Source organism: Schistocerca serialis, chromosome 2, assembly GCF_023864345.2.
Source record: "Schistocerca serialis cubense isolate TAMUIC-IGC-003099 chromosome 2, iqSchSeri2.2, whole genome shotgun sequence".
In the NCBI taxonomy this organism is placed as follows: Eukaryota; Metazoa; Arthropoda; class Insecta; order Orthoptera; family Acrididae; genus Schistocerca; species Schistocerca serialis.
In genome coordinates, this window is record NC_064639.1 from 227,260,396 (window position 1) to 227,270,463 (window position 10,068).

A 10,068-nucleotide genomic window follows, 5' to 3' on the forward strand; every position below is an offset into this window, starting at 1 on the left:
ACAGGAACTCAAAACTTTGGATCGGCTCTCTTATTCTGAGGCCAGGAAGAAGTATGACCGCCTCCATCCCGTGCCGTTGACCACTTCGTTTGCCTCAGTTGTGTCCACTCCTTCCGCGGTATCCTCACCCCTATCCTGTCCCCCCTCCGCCTCCTCCGCCCATCAGGGGGCTCTGCCTCCGCCTCCCAAATCCCTCCCTTCCAAATCCTCCTCCCCCGTGGCCCCCGCCCCCTCTGCCCCAGGGGCCACCCTTCCTCCTCCTCCTCTCCCCCCGCCACCTGAGAAGCGATACTCTTCTCAGGGGTCCATCGGGGAAACGTTCCGGACCCCAGCTTCCGAGGTCCGGCGTTCCAAAACGGACCCCGCGCGTGAGGACCTTCTTCGGGTCGAGCCCACCATCCCTGTGCCTCCTCGGCCTTCCAAGAAGGCCTCAAAGAAGAAGTATCTATCCCCCTCTCCACCCCGGCGCGTTTCGTCTGACGCTCCATCCGTGAGTCGCTGCTCCCGGCCGTCGTCAGTTTCGCCGGGACGCTCTGCTGCCAGGCGCTCAGCTGGCCTCTCTTCGGCAAATCATGGTGCCCCTCCTACACAACCAGGGACAGCGGCCGCAGCTGGCGACGAGTCGATGGAACCGGATCCGCCTCCCGTCGGTTGTAGCGTTGTTTTCTCGCAACCTGGCCCTCCGCGGCCGTCGAGGTGACCAGCTCTTCCCCGTCTCGTTCCCCCAACTTTCTGACTAGCGATGGCGTTGTTTCATTGGAACATAAGAGGTATTCGATCTAATCGGGAGGAATTACAACTGCTCCTCCGCCTGCACTGTCCGCTCGTCCTTGGTCTCCAGGAAACCAAGTTGCGCCCGACTGTCCGTATTGCCTTTACCCACTATACCTCGGAGCGGTATGACCTCACCCCTGTGGACGGTATCCCAGCTCATGGTGGGGTCATGTTGCTCGTTCGGGACGATGTCTATTACCATCCCATCCCATTGACCACCCCACTCCAAGCAATAGCTGTCCGCATTACTCTTTCTGCTTTTACTTTTTCAGTTTGTACCATCTACACTCCACCGTCATCTGCTGTTAGTCGGGCTGACATGATGCACCTGATCGTTCAGCTTCCCCCGCCGTTTTTATTGTTTGGCGACTTCAATGGCCATCATCCCCTTTGGGGCTCTCCTGCATCCTGTCAAAGAGGCTCACTCTTGGCGGATGTCTTCAACCATCTCCACCTTGCCTGCCTCAATACCGGCGCCCCGACTTTCCTCTCGGACTCTACTCATACCTACTCCCACTTGGACCTCTCGATCTGTTCTACCACTCTTGCCCGTCGGTTCGAGTGGTATGTCCTTTCTGACACCTATTCGAGCGACCACTTCCCCTGTGTCGTTCGTCTCCTGCACCACACCCCATCCCCACGTCCTTCGAGCTGGAACATACCGAAAGCTGACTGGGGACTTTACTCCTTCCTGGCGACCTTTCCGGACCACGATTTTCCCAGTTGTGACAGTCAGGTCGAATACCTCACGGCTGTTATCATCAATGCTGCCGAACGTTCAATTCCTCGTACTACCTCTTCTTCACGTCGCGTTTCCGTCCCCTGGTGGAACGAGGCTTGTAGGGACGCTATCCGTTCTCGACGACGTGCTTTACGCACCTTTCGCCGCCATCCTACGTTGGCGAATTGTATTGAATACAAAAGACTCCGAGCGCAATGCCGTAGAGTCATCAAAGAACGCAAAAAAGCTTGTTGGGCCTCTTTCACCAGCTCCTTTAACAGTTTTACTCCCTCTTCCGTCGTTTGGGGTGGCCTGCGCCGGCTGTCGGGCATTAAGGCCCACTCCTCGGTACCTGGCCTGACCTCAGGTAATGAGGTCCTTGTTGATCCTGTGGCTGTCTCCAACGCCTTTGGCCGCTTTTTCGCGGAGGTTTCAAGCTCCGCCCATTACCACCCTGCCTTCCTTCCCAGGAAAGAGGCAGACGAGGCTCGGCGTCCTTCCTTCCACTCGCTGAATCTGGAAACTTATAATGCCCCCTTTACTATGCGGAAACTCGAACGTGCGCTTGCACTGTCCCGGTCCCCTGCTCCGGGGCCAGATGCCATTCACGTTCAGATGCTGGCACACCTTTCTCCGGCGGGCAAAAGCTTCCTTCTTCGTACCTACAATCGCGTCTGGACCGAAGGTCAGGTCCCCATGTGTTGGCGTGATGCCATCGTTGTTCCTATACCCAAACCCGGGAAGGATAGACACCTTCCTTCTAGTTACCGCCCCATTTCTCTTACAAGCTGTGTCTGTAAGGTGATGGAGCGCATGGTGAATGCTCGGTTAGTCTGGATTCTTGAATCTCGACGGCTACTTACTAATGTCCAATGCGGCTTTCGTCGCCGCCGCTCCGCTGTTGACCACCTTGTGACCTTGTCGACATTCATCATGAACAACTTTTTGCGAAGGCGCCAAACTTGGAGAAGGCTTATGATACCTGTTGGAGAGGAGGTATCCTCCGCACTATGCACAGGTGGGGCCTACGCGGTCGCCTGCCCCTTTTTATTGATTACTTTTTAACGGATCGAAAGTTTAGGGTACGTGAGGGTTCCGTATTGTCCGACGTCTTCCTCCAAGAGAACGGAGTGCCTCAGGGCTCCGTCTTGAGCGTAGCCCTTTTTGCCATCGCGATCAATCCAGTTATGGACTGCATTGCACCTAATGTCTCAGGCTCTCTTCTTGTCGATGACTTCGCGATCTACTGCAGTGCCCAGAGAACATGCCTCCTGGAGCGCTGCCTTCAGCGTTGTCTAGACAGCCTCTACTCATGGAGCGTGGCAAATGGCTTCCGGTTCTCTGAAGAGAAGACGGTTTGTATCAACTTTTGGCGATATAAAGCGTTCCTTCCGCCATCCTTACATCTCGGTCCCGTTGTTTTCCCATTTGTGGAAACAACTAAGTTTCTAGGGCTCACGTTGGACAGGAAACTGTGTTGGTCTCCACATGTCTCTTATTTGGCGGCCCGTTGTACACGTTCCCTTAATGTCCTCAGAGTTCTTAGCGGTTCATCTTGGGGAGCGGATCGCACTGTCCTGCTTTGCTTGTATCGGTCCATAGTCCGATCGAAGCTGGATTATGGGAGCTTCGTCTACTCGTCCGCTCGGCCATCCCTCTTACGCAGGCTCAACTCTATCCACCATCGGGGGATACGTCTTGCGACTGGAGCCTTCTACACTAGTCCTGTCGAGAGTCTTTATGCTGAAGCTGCCGAGTTACCATTGACCAACCGGCGCGACGGTTTGTCGGTTTGTCGGTGTGCCTGCCGGTTGTTGTCTATGCCCGACCACCCCGCTTACCAGTCCTTCTTTGCCGATTCTCTCGACCGTTAGTACGGGTTGTATGTCTCTGCCCTGCTGCCCCCCGGAGTCCGCTTCCGTCGCCTGCTTCGACAATTGGATTTTGCCCTCCCTACCACCTTCAGAGAGGGTGAGAGCCCGACACCACCTTGGCTCCAGGCTCCGGTTCATATTTATCTTGACCTCAGCTCACTCCCGAAGGAGGGTACTCCGGCTGCAGTGTATTGCTCACGGTTTGTCGAACTTCGTGCTCGACTTGCCGGTCACACCTTTATTTACACCGATGGCTCCAAAACTGACGATGGTGTCGGCTGTGCCTTTGTCGTGGGGGCCGCCACCTTTAAATACCGGCTCCTCGACCAATGTTCGAGCTTTACGGCCGAGCTTTTTGCTCTCCATCAGGCCGTTCAGTATGCCCGCCGCCACCGCCATTCATCGTACGTACTCTGCTCTGACTCACTCAGTGCTCTTCAGAGCCTTGGAGCTCCCTATCCGGTCCATCCCTTGATTCAACGGATACAGCAGTCCCTCCATTCTTTCGCTGCTAATGGTTCTCCTGTCAGCTTTCTGTGGGTTCCCGGACGTGTAGGAGTGCCTGGGAATGAGGCTGTGGATGCTGCAGCCAAGGCTGCAGTCCTCCTGCCTCGGCCAGCCTCCCATTGTGTTCCGTCATCTGACGTTCGTGGAGATGTGTGTAAGAGGCTTGTGTCGTTGTGGTGGGATGCTTGGTCACCCCTCCAAGGAAACAAGCTCCGGGCAGTCAAACCGCTCCCAACTGCTTGGACAACCTCCTCCCGACCATCTCGGCGAGAGGAGGTCCTTCTGACCAGGTTGCGGATTGGGCATTGCCGGTTTAGCCACCGCTACCTGCTCTCCGGTGACCCAGCTCCGCAGTGCCCTTGTGGTCAGGCATTAACAGTGTGCCATGTTTTATTGTCGTGTCCCCGTTTTAGTTAATTTCGTGTTGTCCTGTCCCTGCCATCTACCTTACCGGATGTTTTAGCTGATGACGCTCGAGCAGCTGCTCGTATTCTGCGTTTTATAACTTTAACTGGCTTGTCCAAAGACATTTAGCCTTTTTACTTATTTTATCTGCATCCTTGTCAGGTCCTTCTGGTGTCCCCCCCTTCCGCTTGAGTTTTACTAGATTCCATGTGCTCTAACAACAGTGACTGGGCGCTAATGACCTCAGCAGTTGAGCGCCCTTAACCCCCCCCCCCCCCCCCCCAAAAAAAAGTAGTAGCTAAAGGGTGTCGTGCATCTTTCGCCGATCTTAAGCATTCACTAATCTTCTTGGTGGGTCTGAAGATTGTTTCAACTCTGAACTTGGCCAGCACTTTCCCGATATGGTCCGTAATATTGTGGATGAATGGAAGAAAAACTTTCCCCACCGATGTTGTTGTTGTTCCACGTTTTCGGACATTTTTCTTCTGGGATGGAGTGCTCGATCTATCTCCTTGCCAGCGTACCCATTTTTCTGGAAAGCGGTTCGCAAGTCGTTTAGTTCCTCTTGCAAATAAGCTGGCTCACAGATTATATTAGCCCTGTCCACCAAGGTCTTGATAATACCTCTCTTCTGCCTGGGATGATGGTTCGAATCCTTATGAAGATAACGATCGGTATGCGTATCTTTTCTGTAGACTTTGTGACCCAGAATCCCATCTGGTCGTTTAATTACTGAGACGTCCAAAAAATTAATCTGTCCGTTACTCTCTGTCTCCATAGTGAATTGTATTTTTGAATTGATGCTATTCAAATGCTTCAAAAAACGGTTCAGTTCTTCTTCACCGTGATTCCATATGACAAAAGTGTCGTCCACATACCGATACCACTTCAAATGCCCTTTTTTTTTTTTTTTTTTTCTGACTGCAGTGCTTGCTGTTCAAAAAATTCCATAAAAATATTAACAACGGCTGGACTTAGAGGGCTACCCATTGCCACTCCATTAATTTGTTCATAGAACTCATTATTGTACTGAAAATAAGTCGTGGAAAGGCAGTGTCTAAGCAAAGCTACTATATCAGTAGGAAATATGTCAGATATGCAAGCAAGAGCTTCGTTGGCAGGAACCATGGTGAACAGAGACACCACATCAAAGCTGACAAGAGTATCACTGGGGCTGACGGTAATCTCCTTCAATTTTTCGATGAAGTGCATAGAGTTTTTAATATGATGATCAGTTTTTCCAATAAACGGTTGTAACAAGGTGGCAAGATGTCTAGCCAGCTCTTGAGTAGGGGATCCAATAGCACTTACTATCGGTCTCAGTGGGACATTAGGTTTATGCACCTTAGGTAGCCCATATAATCTAAGAGGATAAGCTTCCGTTTTGCAAAGATCTTTTTTATCCTCTGAAGGAATAGAAGACTTTTTTATTAATTGATTGGTAACTGTCAACACTTTCGTTGTAGGATCCTTTTTCAACTTTTTATAAGTGGTAAGATCCAAAAGGTCACTGATCTTCTTGTGGTAGTCTTCACTCTTCATCACCACGGTAGTATTTCCCTTGTCAGCAGAAAGTACAGTAACAGTCTTGTCCGCGTTAACCTCCCGTAATGCTTTCTTTTCTCCTTGAGACAGATTACTGCTAGGTGGCTTAGCTGTACGCAGTATCCTGGCTGTTTCCATCCTAACTTCATCAGCAGTGTATTTCTACTATTGGACCACAGCCTCTTAGTCCGGAAGTTTTAATTACTGAAGACGCCGGCCGTGAAAGCCTACACGCTATGATTAGTCATTTTTCAGTCTAAATTGACTCCAGTGAGCACATCCCATTTATTCCAAAATGTGGTAATCCGAGGGGTGACTGCCGCTTGTACACTGATCCGCCAGAACATTGTGACCATCCATATACTATCGATATAAATTCGACCAGGCGATAACAGCATCACCTGGCGAGGAATGACTGCTAGTCTGTTACAGGCATGGTGCATTTAATTTCATTGAGCGTGTTGGCCGTGTGTAGAATGGGGAAGGTGCGCGATCTGTCTGATTTGGACCTTGGGCAGATCCTGGTGACCCTGAAGCTCAGCACGAGCATTTCGGAAACCGTTCAAATGGTTCAAATGGCTCTGAGCACTATGGGACTTAACTTCTGAGGTCATCAGTCCCCTAGAACTAGAACTACTTAAACCTAACTAACCTAAGGACGTCACACACATCCATGCCCGAGGCAGGATTCGAATCTGCGACCGTAGCGGTCGCTCGGTTCCAGACTGTAGCACCTAGAACCGCTCGGCTCGGAAACTGTACGACTTGTCGGGTGTTCGAGGAGTGCTGTGGTGAGTTTCTTCAACATGTGACGAAACGAAGGTGAAACCACGTCCAGACATCGTGAGGTTGTGAGGCTACCCCTCATTACAGAGCCCGCATCTCGTGGTCGTGCGGTAGCGTTCTCGCTTCCCACGCCCGGGTTCCCGGGTTCGATTCCCGGCGGGGTCAGGGATTTTCTCTGCCTCGTGATGGCTGGGTGTTGTGTGCTGTCCTTAGGTTAGTTAGGTTTAAGTAGTTCTAAGTTCTAGGGGACTTATGACCACAGCAGTTGAGTCCCATAGTGCTCAGAGCCATTTGAACCATTTGAACCTCATTACAGATGTCGGATGTTGGGCAGACTGGTAAAACGGGACTGGCTACGAACTATGGGGGAACTAACATCAGACTTTAGTGCTGAGCAGAGTATAGATCTGTCTAAACACACAGAACACCGAACACAACTAACGATGGGCCTCTGCAGTCGACGACCCATGCATTTACCAGTGTTAACACCACGAGTGAAATGGGGACGTGACCATCGGCTCGGGACGTTGGCGCAGTGACAGAGCGTTGTGTGGTCTGATGAATCCGATGAATGAGATAAGTTGGCGGCGGCCCCATTATGCTCTAAATAACATTCACGTGGGTATACATGGGCCCACTGGAGCTCGAGCAAGGCACCATGACGGCCAAGGAGTATAGTACAGTGGTCACAGCCCTTCTTAACGATCATGTTTACTGGTGGCTGTGGCATTTTTAAACAAGATAGTGCGCCATGTTACAATGCCAGAAATGTGATGGAGTGTTTCGAGGGGTACAGTGGGGAGTTCCAATCGATATGCTGATCTCCCCCACCCCATACCTACTCGTCAGAGCTCATCGGCCCACTCCCGGGAATTTGCGGGAATTAGGTGACGTGTGTGCAGACGTGGTGCCAACTCTCTCCAGGTATCTACCAAGGCCTCATTGCTTCCATGCCACCATGATGCGTCACCACTGTTACTCGTGCCAAAGGTGACCGTACATACTGGGTGTTAGATAGATGGTCATAATCTTCTGGCTGGTCACTGTATAGTTCATCATCTGATATTAGTGATCCTAGATATTTGAATAAGCTTACGAGTGGCAGTTTTGCTCCCTAGAGTTCGACATCGTCGCTGGGTAGCTCAGGTCTAGTGGTGTCGAAGTTGCACAGTATGTGTACTGTTTAATGAGCATTTCGGATTCATGACAGTCCGCAGTTTCCATTTACTTGATGGATGCCAGTTTTCCCAAACAACATTTTTAAGCTGCGTACAACGTACTTATTATTTGACAGATTTTTGGACTGGCCCATCATGGCCAGTGTTACGTCTACGCCTACAAGATTACTTTGCAGTCCAGAGGGTTCATATAACTAGTTTCAGACTATTCGTCTGCCGTTCCACTCGCAAGTAGCGTACCTGAAGAAAGAACACGTAAATCTTTTCGGCGGAGCTCTCATTTCCCTTATTTTGTTATGATGGCCATCTCTCCCTATCCAGGTACGGCTAATATTTTTTTTCCTCGTTCGTATGGGAAAGATTGAGATTGAAAGTTCTTGAAAAGGTCTCGCCAGAAGGAAAAACTCAAGTTTCTTTTGTAGATTTATTGCATCTTCTAAGTATAACGCCAATAAAACGCAGTATTTTTTTCACCTTCTCCATAAAATTTTGTATGTGATGATTCCAGTTTGTCTGCAATTGTAAACCCTAGGTATTTAGAAGAATCTACAACCTTTATATTTAAGTAATTTATCGTCTAACCGAAATACAACGAATTCTCTTTAATACTCTCGTGGAAAACCTCGCTTCCTTTTTGTCGGTTACCACTTTCGCACCGTATATCTTGTCTAAATCATTTTGGAATTCGTTTTAGTCTCCAGATGGCTTCACCCGACGGTAAAGCCCAGCATCACATGAAAACCATGCAAGAGGCACTGGGACCGTCACTAATCACATCCACGTCAGCATCATGTATACTGGCTAGCAACTGTCAGCGTTACTTTTGTCGGGGTGAAACTTCAAAATTACGACCATGTTAACCTGCGAAACATCAGGAAAGTAGAATCAACAGCTCTTGCTTGCTTTAATGAAGACCTAATGTGCTGGTTCCATACGTTGCTAGAGCCGTTGCGACCAACCAGTTGACATGCGGTTCTGCAGTACCATTTGCATAGTACTATGTATTTACGTAGTTATGTTTTTCAAGTTTCCCCTGATAAACCTGGCGATGCCAATTGCTAGGGAGTAAACATGGTGTTAATTTGAATGTGATTAGTGCCAGGGTAAGATTCCTAATGATGCTCTAGGCCCTAACACCGGCCGAATAGTAAATAAGTTGTATACCGCTTTAAGGAGTTATTTGGGAAATGGGCTTATATTAATTTTGTTTTAGCTCTACTGAGGCATTAGCAAACTGGACTCGCATTCGGGAGGACGACGGTTCAATCCCGTCTCCGGCCATCCTGATTTAGGTTTTCCGTGATTTCCCTAAATCGCCTCAGGCAAATGCCGGGATGGTTCCTTTGAAAGGGCACGGCCGATTTCCTTCCCCATCCTTCCCTCACCCGAGCTTGCGCTCCGTCTCTAATGACCTCGTTGTCGACGGGACGTTAAACACTAATCTCCTCCTCCTCTACTGAGGCGTATACCAGAACTTTCCGACAGCTCTCTGTATACAGCTAATGATGAGGCGAGTATTGCTCGCGTTTTGAGGTGTTATGTGGTGTCTGGACTCGCACCGAAAATATTGGTTTTCTCTATGAATGCGCTCAGTAAATGTGGGCGGGTTTCACCGAGAGTTGTACCGAACTGGGGGATCTGAGAGGGATCTTTTCCCGTTTTATTCGCGCATGTTTCAGTGTCGCAGCACTCCATGATAACGCCAAGGGAGAGCGTGAAACAGGAACCCTGAGAATACATGAGGACTCTTCGCTGCTCTCTTTGAATGGTTTTGAACGGTCCTAGTGGTTCCACCTGTACACCAGAGCGAAAATTGTGGTCACATTGCATTCGAAAGGGGTGAGATCACGTTCAGTGGGGTTGCAGCGCCACGCTGTCCTTAGAGTAGAGTAAAAACACCGATGCGGTGCCAGCAACGTTGTCAAGAACGCCTGCCCATTTGCGACTTCAAAATGTCGGAAATCAATGTTCCAAGGAAAAAGGTGGTATTATGGACGCCCTTTATGCCTCCCATCCCTCCCCTTAGGCCTTTTAGTTTAGATTCTGAGCGGCGAAATCTTTTCATCGGCCACTCATAGGAAAAGCGCGTAATGACAACGCTGGGCGTCGGGGCTCTAACCACCATCGCAGAGGCGTCAAAGGTAGGGGTGAAATGTGGATAAGGGGGCTGTGACTAGCTTCCCCTCGTGTGACACATCAACGGTGGCGTTGAGCAGACTTAGGGTGAAATTGGTGCCAATGTGACATGATTAACCCACTTGTGACGTCACATGAACTT